Source organism: Pan troglodytes, chromosome 3, assembly GCF_028858775.2.
Source record: "Pan troglodytes isolate AG18354 chromosome 3, NHGRI_mPanTro3-v2.0_pri, whole genome shotgun sequence".
Taxonomy (NCBI): Eukaryota; Metazoa; Chordata; class Mammalia; order Primates; family Hominidae; genus Pan; species Pan troglodytes.
Window position 1 is genome coordinate 72,344,145 of NC_072401.2, and position 21,639 is coordinate 72,365,783.

The 21,639-nt window shown below is 37.3% G+C and overlaps 1 long non-coding RNA gene and 1 other non-coding gene across 2 annotated transcripts in view; one reads left to right on the forward strand and one right to left on the reverse strand.

Annotated features, from left to right (window-relative positions):
* Window positions 1-1,251: 1,251 nt before the first annotated feature.
* The window catches only part of LOC104006102 (uncharacterized), a 69,569-nt gene continuing 49,181 nt past the window's right edge, over window positions 1,252-21,639 (reverse strand). The window contains exons 7-8 of the long non-coding RNA XR_001716968.3: window positions 5,210-5,308; window positions 1,252-2,157 (exon numbers count right to left, since the gene is read on the reverse strand). This is a non-coding gene — a long non-coding RNA (uncharacterized LOC104006102). The remainder of the gene's footprint in view (window positions 2,158-5,209; window positions 5,309-21,639) is intronic.
* Window positions 4,332-4,436, forward strand: LOC112209135 (small nucleolar RNA U13). Its single transcript, XR_002943802.1, has one exon. It is a non-coding gene; the product is annotated as a small nucleolar RNA U13 (small nucleolar RNA).

A 21,639-nucleotide genomic window follows, 5' to 3' on the forward strand; every position in this document is an offset into this window, starting at 1 on the left:
TTTTCTAGATCTAATGTGATTTAGTTTAAAAACCTGTAAGGTGGGGAGGGGTAAGTATTTTCTAACTTACTTCCAGAAATTAATTTGGTTTGCATGAAAAGAAATGTCATTATGTTAAATAATTCCCCTCTTGAAAGTACTTTCTCTGTTGCTTTCTGGCAGTCTCATTAACCTGTAAAGATAATTCAGTTGCCTAACATTTTTTTTTCTTGTTAGCTTCCAATTGAGCATTAGTAAATGTGAGGTTTCTACAAAGTATAACAGCTTCAAATATTCATTTCAATTGTTGCTTGTTGGTTTAGGTTTTTCATGTGATTTTTTTAATGCCAGGGTCTGGTAGGAGGGAATAATTATCACATACAGCCTTCATTGTGCGACCCAAACATATAGCTCTCTTTCTTCTTCAAGCCCTTATATTTACTCCACAATCAGTATCCCACAAATTATTATATCTCACTAGGAAGAGCTTTTAATACTGTATTACTTCTCAAAATCAAACTCTTGGCCACTTATTAGTCCTTCAAACTATTTGATATCAAAAATATATCTAAAGCTCTGTGAGGAGACTTACTTTTTTAAAAAAATGTGTTAAATTCGTCTTTACTCCCTCAGTGCCTAGCATAGTGTCTGAGATTTATAGAAAGCGCGAGTTATTTTAGCCATCATCTTACCCAGCACTGAACTTTATTCAGAAATGCTTATAATCAAGTACATGACAATCAGTTTGATGACTGCTCAAATTAAACAAGTTGTCCATTGGAAGTGGCTTAAAAATCTAACTTTGTACTACTTTGATTAACATATGCCTCTGAGGGCAGGGAGTGCAGCTGACCTCATCTGTTTCTAAGATTGAGAAAACTGACACCTTGTCTTTTAATAACTAAAATTTTAATTTAATGGGATCAAAGTTCAACAAATATTATCAGAAATTTTTTATGGGTCAGAAAAAGAAGAAAACCCATTACAAGGATGCCTACAATTTAAAGCAATACCATTGAAGAATAAAAAGACACAACATGATGCCTGGAAGCTGAAAAGCCATCTACCATGCCCGGTGTAAGGACATTCAATGACAATAGTTGATCAATGATAATACGCTGGGAGTGGAAGAAAAGCTAAGTCTGTAAACTAAGAAACCTGCCTGTGAGTAACTTCACCTTCGAAGTAGACAAGTAAAGAAATTAAGCCACTGAAAATTTCCATTGCAAGAGATATTAAAAGACATTTATTAGTTGAAGTTATTTTCTGTTTCTTTAGCTCCACTCAAAGTCCTCTCAGGTCCCCAGGCTGCCACCCCAGGATACAGGACTGCGTCGGACATACAATGGACATTCAGGTAAAGATTTGTTGTTGAACGAATGTACCTGTGCTTAGGCAACTACACTTGCACTTTTCATCTGTTAGCTTAGATGATGTACAAATTGCAGCCCTAAAAATATTCAAGGCTACTAGCCTTAGCTTGATTATAAACTGTGATAGGGAAGTACATAAATGTAAATATAACCTATCAGAAGTTGAGAGGCTGGTTTCAGGGCTGGCTATTTATGTGTTTCTGTTTTTGTTTTAATATTCTCAGGCAGTAGTTCAACTTCCAAGGGAACTCTTAGCCTCCAAGCTTTCCTGCTCTCGGTATTCTTGCTTTTCCTGTGAGGCCTCATTGTGAGAATTTCTCTGGGCCCCTGCAAGCTCTTGGAACATGATTGAGATTCCTCCCAGATTTATTTCCACTGTATCCTATAATAACCCCTTCTCCCCTCCCATTCTTGGAAGTTGCCTGAGTGACTCTTTTCCTTGAAACCCAAAGTTTATCATCAACATACATAGAGAAGACTTTATGTTTTTAATTCAGATACGCTAAAAAATAAGATAGTGGCTGAGGGCGGTGGCTCATGCCTGTAATCCTAGCACTTTGGGAGGCCCAGGCAGGCAGATTGCCTGAGCTCAGGAGGGCAGATTGCCTGAGCTCAGGAGTTCGAGACCAGCCTAAACCCCATCTCTACTAAAATACAAAAAATTAGCCAGGCGTGGCGGCAGGCATCTGTAGTCCCAGCCACTTAGGAGGCTGAGGCAGGAGAAATTTGAACCCGGGAGGTGGAAGTTGCAGTGAGCAGAGATTGCACCATCGCACTCCAGCCTGGTGACAGGGCGAGACTCCTTCTGCAAAAAAAAAAAAAAAAAAAAAATAGTGTTTGATATTAATCATTAGTGTTCTGCCTCCTTTTATACAATGTGAACATCTTTTGATAAACATTGCCAGCTGAAAATATTTGATTCTTAAACTTCAATAGTTTACCAAGTAACAAATAGCTACTGCTGATCCATCTTAGAATATTGTCACAGGTACATAACATAATAAAATCCTCCCCAAAATTATCTGCTTGCTATAATGTCCCAGTAATTAATCTTGTAAACTTTCCCTAAACAACATGCTTTAAAGAACCAAATCACCATGCACTATCCAACATCACCCTGGTTTAACCCCCAATTGGTCCAATCCCCTTATTTCTCTTGTTTTGTACTCACACAACAAAGGAATGTTTTATAAAGCAATATCTATTGATTTCTAACTCTGATGCATGAAATCAAGAGAAAATTGGGGAAAGGGGACAATTTTGGAAAGGAAATGGTGAGAAAAATGCATCTGAGCCAGAAATGGACATTTTGTAATGGCTGGTTCCATTTCATCATTTTGCCATTTTATCTCTTCTCTTCAATACCAGGCTTTACACATTTTCTCACAGTTTTTACAAAGCATGCATGGTTGCTTTCACATCCATAAAGAAAATATTCTACCTGTTAGGATGGCCAAGTTGTCTCCAAAGACCCACACAGGCTTGTTTGTGTTTATTCTTTCAGCAGTAAAAAGAGATGATGTAAAACATCAGTGGTCCATTGGTCTTCTAATGCTTCTCTTATTTTTCTAAGTTTGTGCCTGAAACATTTGTCTTTACCATGGCTTGGGCATAGAGATGAAGTATGTGCCTTCTGTAATAGCTTTTTCATGTAATTATTTTATTTGCTGATTGACTGCTTCATGTCTAGTTGTGGTCTAAAAGTGTTTCTAGTTTGTTTATTTATTTATTTATGTATTTATTTTTCCTCATTAAATCTAAATGTTTGTATAGCTTGGCCTGTTTTGAGGTGAAATTCTAGTAATTTTAAAAGATTACATATATTCCACATATATGAGTGTATATGTAGAATGCTATGTATATGCTATGGTTTGGCTCTGTCCCCCTTCAAAATCTCATCATGAATAATAATTCCCAAATCCCCACATGTCAAGGGAGAGACCAGGTGGAGGTAATTGAATCATGAGGGCGGTTACCCCCATGCTGTTCTCATGATAGTGAGTGATTTCTCATGAGATCTGATGGTTTTTTAAGGATTTGGTAGTTTCCTCTGCGTTCATTTTCTTTCCTGCCGCCCTGTGAAGAGGTGTCTTCGGCCATGATTGTTAGCTTCCTGAGGCCTCCCCAGCCATGCGGAACTGATTCAATCAAACCTCTTTTCTTTATAAATTACCCAGTCTTGGCAGTTCTTCACTGCAGTGTGAGAACAGACAAATACATTATATACATGCATGTATATATACACACATGCATATGGTTCTACCCATTTGACTTGTTGTCTTGTCTCTTGAACTCCGCCCATTTTATGGGTCATTCCTACTCACTTTATTTCAAACAATTAAAGTCCAAGTTTTTTTAAGGCCTTAGTACATTCTAGTCTTTGCTATTTAGCAGTATGTTTAACTGATCTACTAAGTTGTGACGATGCTAAACATGGGAGAAGATCCAAACATTCAGCCAAAAGTTTCACATCAGAAAACACGGAAAGATCGCTGTATTCCTCCAACAAAGAAAATAAGTATGAATTGCCAAAGAGTGATAGACACTGGTAGTTCACTCAAATCCTGGGAGGTATTCCCAGTGACAGAATTACGCATTGTCCTTTATGGGCCGAATGCTGTAGACATGCCTGAACTCTTAAGTGCAGGAGGACCAATTATAGCAACAGTTATCAGCTAACCTCTTGTCCACAGACCATGGTCAACCACCTTGTAGTAAGCAGGTGCTGCTGGCTGCAGGTTCTGACTGGTGACTGAGTGGACACAGCACAACCAGTGGCAACTCTCTGGTGGTCATCTGAATGTCTTTTAGAGAGTGGAGGACATTCAGATTGCTAGATTCTCTTCGGCTCTCATGTGTTCTCTTTCAACGTTTTTCAATGACTCACCTCAGCTTCTGAATCATCCTTATTCTCTAAAAATAAAAACATACTGACAGTATTTATGCCATCTAATCTTTCTTGAAAGTATTGGTGGGAACATTCTTTTGTAATGTATAAAATGTAATGATTGGGTTTTTATGCTCATGTGTGAGATGTGCCTCCCTCAAACCATGTTACAATATAAGCACATTACCCATCTGATATGAAAACATGTAAGTATTGATGGCAAGCTCTCTTTTCATGACGTTTATTTCACTGTCCAGAGCCCTAAGTAACCATCCAATTGATAACAATTTAACATTTCAAAGAAAGGGATAAATCTGGATTGATGTGTTTGTTGTTTGTTTGTTTTTTGTAGCACTACCTACTTTCTATATCAGTAGCACATTTTTTAACATAGAGCACCTATGAAATGAAACTTTTTGGAATAGGAAAAAATTATCTCAGATTTCAAAATGAGACAGAGTTTTTTGCTTCTTTTCAGCAATTGTGTTGTTTCCCTTACAGAAAATTGAGAATAATATCAAGTTTATCTCTTTTATTTGGCTGCTAGAAAGCTCAGAGCCAAATTTGCAGCCTACCTCAAGTGAATAATTTATATTTCAGATCATTTATTATATATACTACCATTTTCTAGGGCTTTATTTTTCTACTTCCTTTTTCTCTTCATTCTGATTCCATTTTTTTCACTCTTTGTCTTATGATCCTATATACTCACACATTTTAAGGTTTTTGTTGTTGCTGTCAATGGGGTAATTATGCACATAGAATCACAAGCGTAAACACGTGCATACACAATAAGAAAAGTTGCTCAGAGTATAATCAAACTCTTCTTTTAATGTCCCTGTATGATATGATAACACTTGACTACAGAGTGACACACCAAGGCAAGAATGTGTGCTCAAATCTGCTGGTAGGGTCATGTGAAAGAATATTAGAGGATGTAACAAACCTTTTGACAGCACCCAGATCTCACCTGCAGGGATATAAATCACTGCCTGCATTTGGCATATCTCTGTTCAACTGGTCACCACAATCCTGAGTGATTTTGGATGTCCCCAAACAATCAGTAGTCCTAATAAAAAGGAAGATTGAAAAAGAGAGAGAAATGAGGAGAGGGCAATAACAAACACAAGGAGAAGACTAACAAACACAAACACTAATGGCGCAAGAATTGACTTCCTATTGACAAACATCATGATGAGTGAATTATTCACTTCTCTGATATTTCTGTGTTACGGTTCCCTGAGGTGTATGTTTGTCATGCTTTCTCTTTTAAAAGAGCTAAAAGAGTATCTTGTTTTTCTGGCATTCAGTCTTTTTTTCCCCGCTGCTGGCATTATATGGTGATGCTTTTGAATACACTTTCTTCTTCTTCCCTCAAGTGACAGTGATTAATTCATCTTGCCCTGAAACCATTATTACAACAAATCACCCAGCATCACCAATTCAGGAAGCATATTCCAGTCATCTTCCTAGGGGTTTAATGAAGCTGGAAACAGATCCACTAAATTGAGGTGGCTGTCCCTGGAAAACAGTGAAGGACTGAACAGATTCACTGCCATTAGTATCACTTCTCTGACAGTGGTAATTTTTACTTTGATTCTTCATGTCAGCTAGTGTGCCCAGCAACCACATGACAATGAAATAATGAGACAGCAACTTCTCCTCTGCCCAACCCATGGCCCAAGCCCTGTCTCTGGGAATCCTGCCAGGTACTTTTACTTGGCAGCCTCCTGCTTCATGCCAAGGAAGAGCGAGAAGTATTTGTCTTTTCACTACAAGATGCATTGCTTTATCTTTGTTGCACAAGTTGGGAAGATTCTACTAGGAATAATGCAATATGCCATAGGGTGAAACTTAGATGAGGGGGCTGAATAAATGTTTTCAAGAGTTTATACCCTAAGGTTTTGGATATGCATTCTGCAGGAGGGAGGAGAAACGATCGGGAGTCGTGTTGATAAGTTAATAACTTAAGGCAGTTTACAGACAGACAAACATTCTCCGAAATCTAAACTGACTCCAACACTGTGACGCCAAAACTTTAAATACTGAAAGCAACATTTCCTTTTTTCTACTAAAAACTGCATCCCATATATTCTTTGTTAAAGTGTGTTTAGAATCACATTGCAGCTTCCTGAAGAAAGTAATCTTTCAAGAACTTCAGCCGTCCTTCTGAGAAAGAAACAGAGGATCAGTGTACGCTCTTCCTAAGAGGCAAGTAGGAATTAGGGAAAAGTCAGACTGGCCCTGAACTACTCAGAAGAACAATTCCTGACTTTGAATGCAAGATAATGTTAATCTATCCTGAGCATTATAATTCCTTGGTCATTGTGGCAACCTTATTGCTTGACTCACTTGGTACATTTTTCCCTTGGCTTCCCTTCATTTGATGCCTGTAAAAGCCAAATACTCATGTCTTCAGCCTCACTTGCAGATAGGAGAGATCATTTTATACAATTCTGGCCAACAAAACCTAAGCAAAACAACCAAAAACCTTGAGAGAAAAGTGGCTGAGAGCAAGGGCGGGGACAATTTGGGGTGGGGTGAGGTGGGATAAATTTTTTTTTCCTGATAAAAAACCTGGCCTGGCTCATTTTTCCCATTTTCCCTTCTTTCTGCATCAAATGAAATCTCCATATATGATGCCGTCACAGCCATCTTGCAATCATGAAGCCACGAGCATGGGAATTAAAGCCACCACATTAAGCATGTTAGAGTGGAAAAAGAAGGGAAAAAAAAAAACACCTAAGTTTCTTGTGACACCACTAAGGAGCCAAAAAATGCCAGAACTGTACAATCCTAAACTTTTTGTTATGTACAAAAATAAATTCTTATTTGCTTAAGACACCTTTAGTTGGATAAGCTGTTAGCTGCAGCCAAAAACGTTCCTAATGAGTCCCATAAGCATGGCCAAAGGTTTACACATTTGCAAAACCCAGTCTCGCTGTGGATGAAGTAGTTTGTCAATGCTTATGAAATTCCAGAAAGCTAGAACTTCAGGAGTAAATAAGTCCTGTTATGCCAAATTCTCATCAGATCAAAGACCTTGAATTAGTAGGGAAAAAGCAGGATGTGAACAGCTGGCTCCTTCCAACATTCACCTCTTTCCCTCAGATGAAGCCTCACTGGTTCTGCAGAACTGGAGTAGAAAGGCAAAAATTCTTAAAGTATAGCCCACTTAGACACATAAGTTCTCTGTGTCCAGATATCTATGAGGCCACACTGTCTTTCTTGAACTTGAGATTCCAATAAAGACACACTTAAAGTTCTACCTAAAATACCTAGTACTTACCCATTCTTGTAGAGACTGTGCATTGTCAGCTATCATGTTATACCATTAGAAATAAGCTCTTGGCTGGAGCTATGTAAAACACTAAAACTTTGTATTTGGTCATAGGGAAATGGTGCATATGAGAAAGAAAATCTGGCACTTAGCAAAAAGATTCATTTCTGACATTTTCATTTGGTTGTTATGGTGAGAAAATTCACAGCCAGTGGCTGTCAAATCCCAACATACATGAGTTAACATGCCCCAGTAGTTGACAGATGCACTCATTTTTACCTTCATAAAAGAGAACAAAACAGGGTAGGGGGAGCGTGCAGCAATGACCAAATCTAATTCTTCTTGACACTCATGGTTATAAAGTTTGGGGCAAATGCACATGTTAACCCCTAAATAAACACAGACTTCAAAGAATGGAGAAAGTCCACAAAGGGCTAAAAGGAATCCTAGAACTACACACTCACCCTTCTTTTCATTCCACTTCAACTTCTGCCTCCACCGTTGCCAAGTCTTATCAGATGACTGCTATAAGCAACGTAATTTATGTAAATAGAATCCACTATGCAAATGCTTCCAACTTGCTTGCTACTTAGAAATTTTGTTCTTTTATGTTTAAGAAACATAGCCTTTATCCCCTGGAATAGACAGATTGGTTATGTTTATGTTCTTAAAGCCTTCTGCTACTGTTCTGGGCTTTGAGGAAAAATTATTTTTTATTTTAAAAAATGTTTTGCCTTGCCTCTCATCCCCTTCTGTAAAAATAGCCTCTTTGTTTAGCTTGGTGGTTTGTACACAGGCTTAATGATTGCAGTAGGGTAATAGAACCTTAGTAAGAAGGGTAGTACACAGAGGTAAATGCATAGATTATACCTTCTACCCTACAGGGGATCTGTTGTTTTATTGGGTTTGTATGAAACTGAGTAATTCAATAAATTCAGAGATCTCTGTGATCTTTGGTCCCTGCTTTGTTTAAGTTATATTTTCGAATGTGAACTCAATGAAATTCTTGTTTGGAGCCATAAATAAGCAGAAAAGTATATGTTCTTTGTGTTCATACTCTCTCTATGCCTTAAAATGGCAAGCCAAATTATAATGAAATAGAGCATGTTCCACTCTACACAAGGACATATTAAAATAAAAAAAAAACTCTTTCTGCTAACGTAAACTGCATTTTGTAATTTCTTATTTATATGTGTGCACATATATAAAGTATAATACATAGAAGAGACAAAACGCATAATGTCATGAAAAAGAGTATAAGAGAGTATGTCTTTGTTTTAATAAACATTACAATAAATGAATTATGAATTAAAATTCTTTTCCCACCCTAAAGAAACACATTTTTCAACTTGACGAGTCATTGTAACAGAACTGCAAGCTCCAAGTCATTTAAACATAGTGCTGTTTTAATAGAAGAGAACAAAACATACTAAAATCTCCAATTTGACTGATGTTCATTTTGCTACTTGATGACAAACCCAATCCAACCAGCCATGATTTAAGTGCATTCACTTTTGGACTGTCCAAAATAAATCCCCCTTTGTTTTCTTTAGGCTAAACATTGTACTAAAACATCTTACTTCCAGACATTGCTCTGTGTTTTTCCAGTTGCTTATAAATGATATCTGGTGACTTGCTCTAATACTATATGGGTGTACAAATTAAGCTGATATACTTTCTACTATTTTTCCTCAAATATTCAGCAAATATTTACTAAGCACCAACTAAGTGGCACACATAGTTCCAGACTCTGGAATTGCACCAAAGACAAGGCCTCTGCTCTCATGAAACATAGGGTCTGGTGGAAAGAGACAACAAATAAACAAGTGAATGAGATGATTTCAGACAGAGCTAATAACTGAAATATAAAACGAACAATCAGATTGAGTGAGCAGGGGAATGTGAGGGTTGAGGGAGCTTGGGTCAGAAACAACCTCTCTGAGAAGAAGACATGGCACTGAAACGTAAGTTCTAAAAAGAAGGCAGTCACATAAAGATCTCAGGGAAGTGAATTCCAGGCAGAATGGACAATGGACAGCTGGAACAAGGGCCTTAAGATAGAAAAAAAAAAAAAGCAAAACAAGAAAGAAAGAAAATCATTGCTATAATTCAGAGAATGAGGTGGGGAATAAGAGAAGATTAAATCAGTGAGGAAATCTGTGGACAAATCACTCAGATCTGCCTTGAAAAGAAGTTTGGGTTTTATCTTTTTTATTTTTATTTTTATATGAGATGGAGTCTTGCTCTGTTGCCCAGGATGGAGTGCAGTGGTGCCAACTTGCCTCACTGCAGCCTCCGCCTCCCGAGTTCCAGTGATTCCCCTGCCTCGGCCTCCTGGATAGCTGAGATTACAGGTGCATGCCACCATACCCGGCTAATTTTTGTATTTTTTAGTAGAGACAGGGTTTTGCCATGTTGGCCAGGCTGGTCTCAAACTCCTGACCTCAGGTGATCCGCCCGCCTTGGCCTCCCAAAGTGCTGGGATTACAGGCGTGAGCCACCGCACCTGACCTGTGTCTTATCTTAATTGGACTGGGAAGCCATTGGAGGATTTTAAGTGAGGAGTGATGTGACATGAATTATGCTTTAAGCCTATTACTTTATAAAGAGTAGAGGTGCAGAAAGTGAGGTGCAAATGTGTAAACAGAATAATTAGGAGACTCTGTAGTATTGCAGATGAGAAATCATGTTGTCTTGAGCTAATGTTTAAACTGTGGATTAAGAGCCAATATTATTAAAACAAATTATACTTTTGTCCAGTATAAAACTACATATTCTATATTAAGTTTCTTTCCTTTTGATTCAAATTATATCAACTCATAAGATGATTATGGGAGAAACCACCTGATGAATTCATTTTAATAAATATAGACTTTACAGGCTTATGGTTTGTAAGTGAGGAAATCTCTATTTACAACAGTGATTTGGGATGAATAGTTTTGCAATCACTAGACCACCAGCTGCTATAATGCCTCAGTTAGACATCCTTTGCCCACTTTGCTTTCAAGCCAGTTGCAAGCATACCAGAAAGTTGGGTCACAATTCAAACCTTAGCAGCACTTTACCTTAGAGTTATTAAGTATTATCAGATCCTTTTCTGTGGACATATTTTTTAAAAAGAGAAAGAAAGAAGAAAAAAGATAAAACCTGGACTTTTGAGGGTAAGACAGGAAATGTCTACCATGGGAAAATGCAAAACAATGGCTGAGCCTGACATTCCAGCTATGAAACTCACCTATGCTATAACCCCACTCCAGCCCAAGGGAAAATTGGGAGAAAGGGAGGAGGTGAGCTCTATGCCAAGGTCGGCCTTTAGGAAAAGATAGGATTTTTACTCACCCAGGAGCCAAGGATAAGATTTGAAAGGCACACCACTGCCCAGGATCTGGTTCAGGCTTCAGGGAGAGGTGCCAGGCTCCTGGCTTTAGGTATTAGTGCTGCTGCAAATGTTCAAGTTCGCTGCCAAAGCAAAGAGAATCAGAACAAAGGCTGGGTCTCCAGCACTCGGGTTCTCCAAGTGAACCATCCACTTCCTTTGACACCAACCATGGTGGCAAGGAAAAACAATCCTGAACACCCTACTTAGGCTCAGACACCTTTGGGAGCCTGCTATGTACCTGAGCTTAAAAGAGACGTGGAGAGATTAAGCCTCTGAAATATTATTGCTTTTTAATATCTTGCTGGTAGCATCTTGTTTCTTGCCTTAACTCTTCTGATTTTACACTTAAAAGTGATTGTCTCCACATTTTTCTTCAGTGCACGCTCTAGTTTCCAATTTATATGACATTCCTATTTGTGTATCACGTCATTATGCAGCTCTTTGTTCAGCTAATTTGGCTCCTTCTCACCCTTTATTTTTCTTGTATAAAAAGGTTACATTCACCTTTCTCAGGCTAATTTTCAACTATAATATTGTTCCTCCTTTACGTTGAATTATTAATACCCTTGCTGGAATTTCCACACAGTGCGAGAAATAGTAACATGGGAAAACACACGGAGCACACACATCTAAGGCAGTTTCTACAACACAAAAGAAAGGCATGAAGAAAGGCTCTGGGGTTGATCCGGTCTGCAACTATTATTTTTAAAGCAAATAACTGCTGATTGTTTTATTTCTGGATCTTTCCCTCTGAATTTTAAACACATAGGAGTCTAACCACATGGTGTTAATAGTGGTGAAAAGAGAGGAGAGAATCACCCTTAATTTCGTTACCTGAAATAACCATTACTGTTTCTCAGTGTTGTTTTTGTTGTTGTTGTTGTTGTTGTTGCTGCTATTTTGAAAATAATATGGTTAGGAGTGAATTCAACCATTTGGGTGTTCCTGAGGAGGGTGTTTAAACCAGTTTATATGTAAGGTCTCAGAAAATATTTCCTGCAGTGGTGGTAAATTATTTAATCATTAGATGCCAGAATGTGGTGAGGATAACACAAAGAACATTAAGGTAGAAGGAATCATCCTTATTCAGTCAGCATCTAGCTTAAATTAAACTAACAAATCAGAAAGTGAAAAGTATGGGGAAAGGAAGCCTTACAAACACTGGATAGGAGAAAAGTGTATGTCATAGCCATTTCCAGAGGGTCCAAAGTAATACAGAAAGATTTTTCAGGGTAGAAATTGTTTGAAAATAAACACCAAAGCAGACGGGAGAGAGAAAACTTGACAAGTTCACCCAGGAGATGTGCACAAAGATATATTATTCATGCATAATGTAAATACTTCATTTTTTCAATAGTTGTACAGTTGTCTACTTGTCTTTTTTTATAGCTGTGTCACATGTCATCTGTCTTAGATGGTTAGTTCTTAAAGCAGTGATCTCCAGCCTTTAGAGAACTGAAAATCCCTATTGCTTGTTATGTGACAACTGCCCTACCCCAACCTCTCTGCCCCCAACCAGAAAAAGTAAGGAGAGGATAAGAACGTTTAAAATTATGTGAACTTTCATCTTATGTAAATTGAAACTATTCCAGTTGAGAGGAATTTTATAATCCCAGCTGGGATAACCAAGGTCCTCCTCCCATCCTCTTCCCACTGCATGTTATAAAACTGAGGTTGCAAGCCATTGTCCAAGGGGAAAAGTTGTACCTAATAAAAACTTTATTTCTGAATTTTAAAGATGAAAAGAGTCTAACCTCCTAGAAGTTGTGAAGGAAAACAAAAAGAAAAAACAATGCCCTTAATCTCATGAAGTAAAATAACCATAATTGCTTTTTTTTTTAGTTTTTGTTCTTAACATTATTTTAATGTTATGAAATAAATACATTATTTTAAGTTCTTTGTTTTAAACAAATTCAGAAGTGCCTAATGAGTAATAAATGAAAATTTCCATCATTTCTCATCTCTCATTCCCAAACCTTCTACCTTCCCAGAGGCCAGATCTGGAAGCATCTTGGTGCATGTTGTTCTCAAATTTATTCTATGGACTTATACATAGCCATGTGTTTGAATGACACATATATAGCTTGTACGGTTTTTATAAAAATAGGCCATATCATACATATTATTTAGCAATTTGATTTTTTAAACTTAACAGTATAATTTGGACATTTTTCCACACTGGAACATCATTCTTTTGATTGCCTATATAACATTCCATCACACTAAAAATCAAAACTCATTTCAACCACACCCCGATATTTAGGTTATTTCTACTTTTTGCTCTAAAATCAACACCCTCACAAGGAGTGTGTATGTTGTACATGTGTCTTTGTGCACATGCTATATTAAACAGATACCCGGAAGTGAAAATAGTGGGTCAGGGGATACTTGAAATTATAATAAATACTGCCACGTTGCCTCCAAAGCTAATCTCATCTGTATATACTGTTGCTTAAAATTCTGTACCTGACCTTTTTCATAGTTTTGTGATATTGGGCACATAAATAAAAAATACTTTAACTGTTTCTCTGTTGTTAAATTGTAAGTGGATGCTGGTTTTTCACCAATATGAAAAACAATGCTGTCGTGAAATTCTCTGAGCACATGGGTTTTCAATGTGATGATTTCTTAGCATGGTTTATTGTTCATGTATACTATCAAATCCCTTTCCAACTTACATGGTTTTATTACTTGTGTGATCCTATTCACTAAACTTAATATACGAACCTAAGGAGATGGAATATTTTTTCTATATGTATATTTTCTAGGATTTATTCTTTTGAACATTAGGTATATAGGGACTTTTGTCTAATTATGAAGAGCATGAACTCTTAAACTATTGACATCATACAGCAGAATGGAAAACAGTATGGAGATTCCTCAAAAACTTAAAAGTAGTGCTACTATATACTCTAGCAATCCCACTTCTGGATATATACCCAAAGGAAATAGAATCAGTAGCTCAAAGAGATATTGACACCTCCATGTTTACTGCAGCATTGTTTACAATAGCCGAGGTAAGGAAACAGTCTACTTGTCCATATACAGATGACTAGATCAAGAAAATGCCAGATGTACATATTATACGTATATATATACACACACATACACACACGCATACAATGAATATTAGTCAGTCATGAAAAAGCAGGAAATCCTGCCATTTGTGACTACATAGACGAACCTGTAGGACATTATGCTAAGCGAAATAAGCCAGACACAGAAGAATGAATACTGTATGATCTCACCTATATGTGAAACCTAAAAAAGTCAAACTTACAGAAACATAGAGTGGAACGATGGGTTGCCAGGAGCTTAGGGTTGGGGGAAATGGGGAGATTTTGGTCAAAGGACACTAACATAGTTATAAGATAAAGTTCAGGAATCTAATGTACAGCATGGGTGGTGTGGACATGTATATTAATTTGATTTTGATAATCATTACACAGTGTATGCATATATCAAATTATCACACTAAGCACCTTGAATATATACAATCTTTATTGTCATTAATATTTTAAAATTAAGAAAAAACTATTAACTGTATACTTTGCTGTATTTTCTGTTTTTAAAAAGTTTTTCTAGGTTCTTTTTATTTTTTTACTTTGGCCATGTCCTTTATAATTGTTACAACACAATAATAAAACAATAATAATAAATAACATTTTGGTATATTTACTCTGTGCCAGCTATACTTAACACTTTGCTGGTAAAGGAACTAAAGATTTTCACAACTAAAATCCATAGGTTTGTTTCTTATCATTTCTTCTCTCATTTTAAACCATAGAAAGTCGATCTCTTTTTCAAGGTTTTAACAAATTTCTAATTTATTTCCTTCTGCATTTTATAAGTTTTATTTTCTATTTCATTGAAATAATAACTCTTTATGTTTATGGAGTGCAGTATGATGTTTTGATACACATATATATTGTATAATGATCAAATTAGGGTAACTGGCATATCCATCACTTCAAACATTTGCCATTTGTTTGTGATGAGAATATTCAAAATTCTCTCTTCTAGCTATTTGTTGTTGTTGTTGTTGTTGTTGTTGTTGTTGTTGTTGTTGTTGAGATGGAGTCTCGCTCTATTGCCCAGGCTGGAGTGCAGTCATGTGATCTCAGTTCACTGCAACCTCCGCCTCCCAGGTTCAACCAATTCTCCTGCTTCAGCCTCCTGAGTAGCTGGGATTATAGGCACCCACCACTATGCTGGACTAATTTTTGTATTTTTAGTAGAGACAGGGTTTCGCCAAGTTGTCCAGGCTGGTCTTGAACTCCTGACCTCAGGTGATCCGCCCGACTCAGCCTCCTAAAGTTCTGGGATTACAGGTATGAGCCACCTTGCCCAACCTCTTCTAGCTATTTTGAAGTACACAATATATTATTGTTGCCTGTAGTCACCATACTGTGCAATGGAATACCAGAACTTATTCCTCCTATCTAAGCGTAACTTTCACCCATTGACCAACCTCTCCCCATCTTCTGGTAACTGCTGTTCTACTCTCTACTTCTGTTAGATCAACTATTTTATATCCCACATAAGAATGAGACCTCTACCTATAAATAGTTGTCTTTCTAAACTGTCTGGATTTATCATGGTATATATTGTCAAACACCTTTTCAAATCACCAGTCACAGCAGTGCACAATGAGACCTTCTGTGGTTTGGATAGGGTTTGTTTGCCGCCCCCTCAAGTCCCACATTGAAATTTAGTCCCCAGTGTTGGAGGTGGTCCTGGTGAGAGGTGTTTGGGTCATGGGAGTGAATCCTTCATGAATGGCTTGGTGCTGTCTTCCCAGGAATGAGTGAGCTCTCACTCTATTGGTTCTCACAAGAACTGATTGTTGAAAAGAATGCAGCACCTCCCTCCCCTCTCTGTCTTCCTTCCTTTCTCACTATGCGATGCTCCCCTTCACCCTACACCATGAATGGAAGATTCCTGAGGCCCTCACCAGAAACAGATGATGATGCCATGCTTCTCAAACAACCTGCAGATACATGAGCCAAATAAATTATTTTCTTTATAAATTATCCAACCTCAAGTATTCCTTTATCACAACGCAAATGGACTAAGACAAGACCAGAATAAATGCAAAGAAGTGATGGTGATAGAACAAGAGAGGAAGAAGATCATATAGTTATGTTCATAAGAACTAGAAAGAAGGTAGTAGAATATGACAAAATAAATGTAGCCATAAGCCATAGAAATGTGTCTACACATATGATGTAAATTTTGCTCTTATTACACTTCTATGGCAAAACATTAATATTATTCTATTAATACTTAATAGTTTTGAAGCAATGTACTTAACACATCAATGCACTTTTTAAAATCACAAGATTGCTGTTCTGAAGAACTGTCTTTCCCCAACCAGTTGTAAGCTCTTTGGGAACATGATCCATGCTTCTACTTCTTTTATATCCCCTACATTGCCAAGAACACAACACAGGGCTTGCTGTGAAGCATTTGGGGAACACCGGTCAATAGGTGTAATGCAGCACTTCATTGACTCCTTCCATAAATATTTCTAGAATCCATGTGGCAGACACTGCTGTAGGCGCTGGGTGGTTTACTGTATATACTGTCCACAAAACAGGAGCAGTTTTGCCCTCATGGAGCCTGTATTCTTGAGGGGGAGATTGCATTTTTCAAACAAGTTATAATTACTAATTATAAGCACTCTGAAGGAAAAATACAGGGCCAGGTAAAAGAGATGTCCAAGAAGGCTTTCTTGGAGAAATGACATTTGAAATGAGATCCAAAGCATGAATAGGAGTTAACCAGGTGAAGGGGGAGAAGCAGTGAGCAGGTAGAGGAATAGTTTACACAAACTTGATGCACTCTTGAAGCAAAACTTCCAAGTGATCATCATAGTGCCTCCCTAAGAACATCAGAAAAAGGCAAAGGAGAAGGTGGGAACAGGGGAGAATAATGAGAATAATCACACAACTCCTAATATCAAAGAATTAGCTGAGAAGGAAAGAGTTTAATTACTGCTAGCTGTTCTACCCAGCAGACAACAAGTAACAGCCTTATCTGTGTTCTTAAGCTCCAGAGACTACCCCAGACACTGTTCTTGGAAGCTTTAGCCATTCTGGAATCATAGACCAATGATTAGCATTCCCTACTGTCCGATTCCTAAGATGCCTACCAGCAACATGGCCGTAAGTAATCCCATGTCTTAAGCTCAACAAAAAAGAGTGCTTTCAGACAAAGTTGTAGAGAGATAAAAACCCTTTGCCTTATTTTCTCAAACTCTGCTCATCTTGCATTTTCACCTCTATCACCATGACAACGTATATGTAAAACAAATAGAGTATTTTTGCTTTTTACATAGGGTAGAGAGGAAGAACAAGTCTAAAACAATATTACCTTCACCCCACAAGGAAGATCTTGTCTCCAGGTGATGCTCATGTCCCTGTCATTTTCTCTAGGCTCTGGGCATGGTGTGACACCTCCCCAGGTGCACTGCAAATGTCAATTCATGAGCTCCTGGGAAGTTGGTGTCCTTACAGCAGCCCAAGTCCAAGTTTTTTTCCCAATGTCTAGTATCTATCAACAAAAGAATGTAATTACCCAACAATTATATACCTATTAGTAGGTGGCTATATATATATGATATTTTATATATAATAATGTTATTATATATAATATCATATATGTAATATATTATATTATTATATATTATATTATTATATAATATAATATATAATATTATATTATATATATTATATAATATATAATATTATATTATATATAATATTATATTATATATATTATATAATATATAATATTATATTATATATATTATATAATATATAATAATTATATTATATATGATATATATAATATATATGATATTAGAGACAACTGACAGCATTGATGAGGGAGAAAAAAAGGAGAAGATACAGGTCATGGAAGCCTGAAGCCATATCTTTGCCCTAGTCAAATATCTGCCTTTTTAGACCTACACTCAAGAGTGGCTGGGGTGAAAGGTGACTATTTTCATTGTATTTAAAATGGCAGTTGCTTTGGTTTGTCAAAGTCCAAAATGAAATGATCTTTCAAGAAGAGTTTCTGACGTATGTAACACTCAGGTTGCATCTCCTGTTTTGAAGATTAAGGCAATTTTCTCGTGCCCTTTTCTCAACTGTAATAAAAGCCCCATTTTTCAGTGGGAAGATGGATGGAAATTCCTCCTCACAGATGTAGTGCACCATCAGGCAGGTGCTCTCTCACTGGAGTGGCATCTTTAGTCCCCAGCGGGTTGTTCAGTGTCAGAGGCTCCAGGCTTGATCAACATCCTACACATTTTCTTGACAGATTGGTATCTTTGGCACCTCAGCTAGTAAACAACAGCACCAGTGCCCATGATTACCTCCTCATCTCTTCTGCCAAACTGTAAGAAAAAGGTTTCTCTTGCCTTAAAAAAGATGTAAACATTGTTCTATTTTTTTTTTTTGTTATTCTAAAATAGATCCTAAAGATACTATACTCAAGTTTTAATTCTTTAATGCATTTGCTTTGGTAAACATTACGCAGAAAACATCCACAAAGGACTCAAAATCCATTAAAAAGTGTTGCTTCAGATTTGCAGGTTGTTTTGATGATCACTGAGGAGAGTCAGTATTTCCCCCTCCCCAGGCTGGAAAGGAGAGCCAGCAGAGACTCTCAGGGATCCCAGGTCAAGGTTCCCACCCAAAGAAGAGCCCATCAGAATTACTGGGGGAAATTTTTCAAACCAGTCATATGCTTCCACAGATGATTGAGATGTACTTCTCTCACCAGCTAAGAGCCACGGAGACAGACAGCATGATTTAGTAGTAATAGCCAACATGGTCTAAATAACAGTTGATGCATTCATTACCTGTGCAAAATCAGAAAGTTAATAACCTTTCTTCACTTCAGTTCCTCATCTGCAAAATGAAGACACTGATACCTTACAGAATTATTAATTATGGCTAGGCTTGGTGTTCCCATGCAAATCTCATCTTGAATTGTAATTCCCATAATCCCTGTGTGTTGTGGAAGGGTGGTTTAATTTACCAGTGGGTGGTAAATTAATCATGGTGACAGTTACCCTCAAGTGATAGTGAGTGAGTTCTCATGAGATCTGATGGTTTTATAAGGGGCTATTCCCCCTTTTGCTCAGCACTTCTCCTTGCTGCCACAATGTGAAGAGGGACGTGTTTTCTTCTCCTTCTGCCATGATTGTAACTTTCCTGAGGCCTTCCCACCCATGCTGAACTGAGTCAATTAATCCTCTTTCCTTAATATTAATAAATTACCCTGTGATATGATTTGGCTCTGTCCCCACCCAAATCTCATCTTGAATTCCCATATGTTGTGGGAGAGACCCAGTGGGAGGTAATTGAATCATGGGGTCAGATCTTTCCCATGCTGTTCTTGTGATAGTGAATAAGTCTCATGAGAGCTGATGGTTTCAAAAGGGGGAGTTTCCTTGCACAAGCTCTCTTTTTCCTGCTGCCATCCACGAAAGACGTGACTTGTTCCTCCTTGTCATCTGCCATGATCCTGAGGCCTCCCCAGCCACATGGAACTGTAAGTCCATTAAACCTCTTTCATTTGTAAATTGCCCAGTCTCAGGTACGTCTTTATCAGCAGCATGAAAACAGACTAATACATGCAGTCTTGGGTATTTCTTCACAGTAGCATGAAAACGGACTAATATAGTTATTATGAGATTTAAATTAGATGAGCACAGTGCTTGGTACATAGTAAGCACTCCACAAATGTCATTTTTCTCATGTTTCTCTCCATCTATGACAGAAAATAAGAAAGCTTGGGTGTCAGACAAAACTGACTGCCTATTCTCGTCAGTCTACCGAGTTAACATTGTCATTCTTTTGAAACCATATGTTATTTGACACATCAAATACATCCATTTCTACATATATAAGTCAGATTTATCTCTTTATTTTTAGAAAGAAATGAGCAGTGAAAAGAAAAAGAGAGGGTCAGAGGATGAAGAGAAGTGGAAAGACAAAGAGAACCAAATTATCTTGGGCTACTCTGGGCTGGGTGCTTTCCAGGTATTTGTATCCACTTAATTGTTCACATTCCTGTTAGAGATACAAAGATATTGTTGTCCCTGGTGTAGAGATGAAGGAGCTGAGACTCAGAGAGTTTAAGGGGCTCACCCAGTTTAGAGTTAGAGCATATTGGAACTCAATCCTCATTTTTCCATATCCTTTCTACATTTTCTGCATCACAGTGCATTGCCTTGCCCCTCTTCTCCATTTAATTCTTCCCTTCACTGTTGCTTCTTCTTGTTGTTGTTTGTTTGCTTTCTACCAGCATTCAACTAGTATCAATGATCCATTTCTTAAAATAACCTGAGAAACCTGTGCATTACTCATGGTAATAATTCAGGTAAGCCTAAAGAACGGCTTCATTAGCACTCGGTAGATAATGAATACTACAATTCCATTATTACTAATATTGTCACTAAAGACTTAGAGGATTGAAGAGATGGAGAGTTAAAGGAAATAAATTAGTGATGAATCTCACAAGTGTTCTGCCTGCCAACTATTAATAAAGTATATGGAAATCCATCCTTATAAAGTTGTTTTCCTTGAGAAGATTGTTGATGTGATTCAAATATTGAAAATCAATGTTATACATGTCCATACTTTCAAAATATTTGATTCACTAGTTCATTAGCACATTTAGTACAAGATGCTTGGCAGAATGATTGCTCATTTGGAGTACACATGAATAAATAAAATTACAGTAAAAAAATAAGCCTTTAAACTTGCTGATAATTTTACTTTTTTGAATTCTTAAAATATTATTGTCATAGTCTCTAAGAAAAAGCCTACAGCTAACAGTGATCTGGGCTCTGACATGTAACTATCCTTTTGCTCTATAAAGAACTTCAAGAAGCTTCTAGAATAAGGCTGTGATATCAGAGAAGAGGTAAAGAAAATTTCAAGGACAGACAATTTTATGGACAAGATTTCCATGTTACAAAGGCACCCAGAAAATTGTAGAAAGCTCAATTCTAGTTCTCTCAACCCAATTCCTTGTTGGGCGTGTTATGTAGAGGAGGCACCATCCATCCCAGAGGGATAAATTTCCCCCACTAGGGCTTCTTGAGAACATTCAAGTAACCAGAAAATAGGGAAATGCTTGAAAGAATAAAGCCCAATCCCTAAAAGCTATTAGCTTCTCATATTAGCCATCTCTAAAAATTATCCCTTATCAGCACTATAAAGAGGGACATAAGCAATTCAAAATTGTTTCTAGCTAATAAAACATTTCCCCTTGCTCAGTATTCATCTCCCAATTAATGAAGTGGATAAAGGAAAAATTTATCATTACAACAAACACAACCCCACCTCTTTAGCCTCATCTCCCTGGAGGATGACGGGTGTATTACTAAATGTGCTAATCAACTGAGATGGGAATACTCTGAAAAGTATGGACACATAACATTGAGGTGCAATATATGAACCATCTCAAAACCATATTCAAATAAAATTATGGTATAAAAATGGAATTCCATATTCCAAATCAGTCAGTCTATTTAGTCTCATTATAACCTCATTGGTAATGTTCCCCATCTAAAATATTCTCCACAGTGTTCTCCATGTATGGAATCCTATTCACTCACATCAAAGTCCAACTTAAAATGTTACTTTCTCTACAAAGTTTTTCTTTACCATCTGCACCATTTCCTTCCCAATTAATGAATCATTTTTAATGATCAATTACT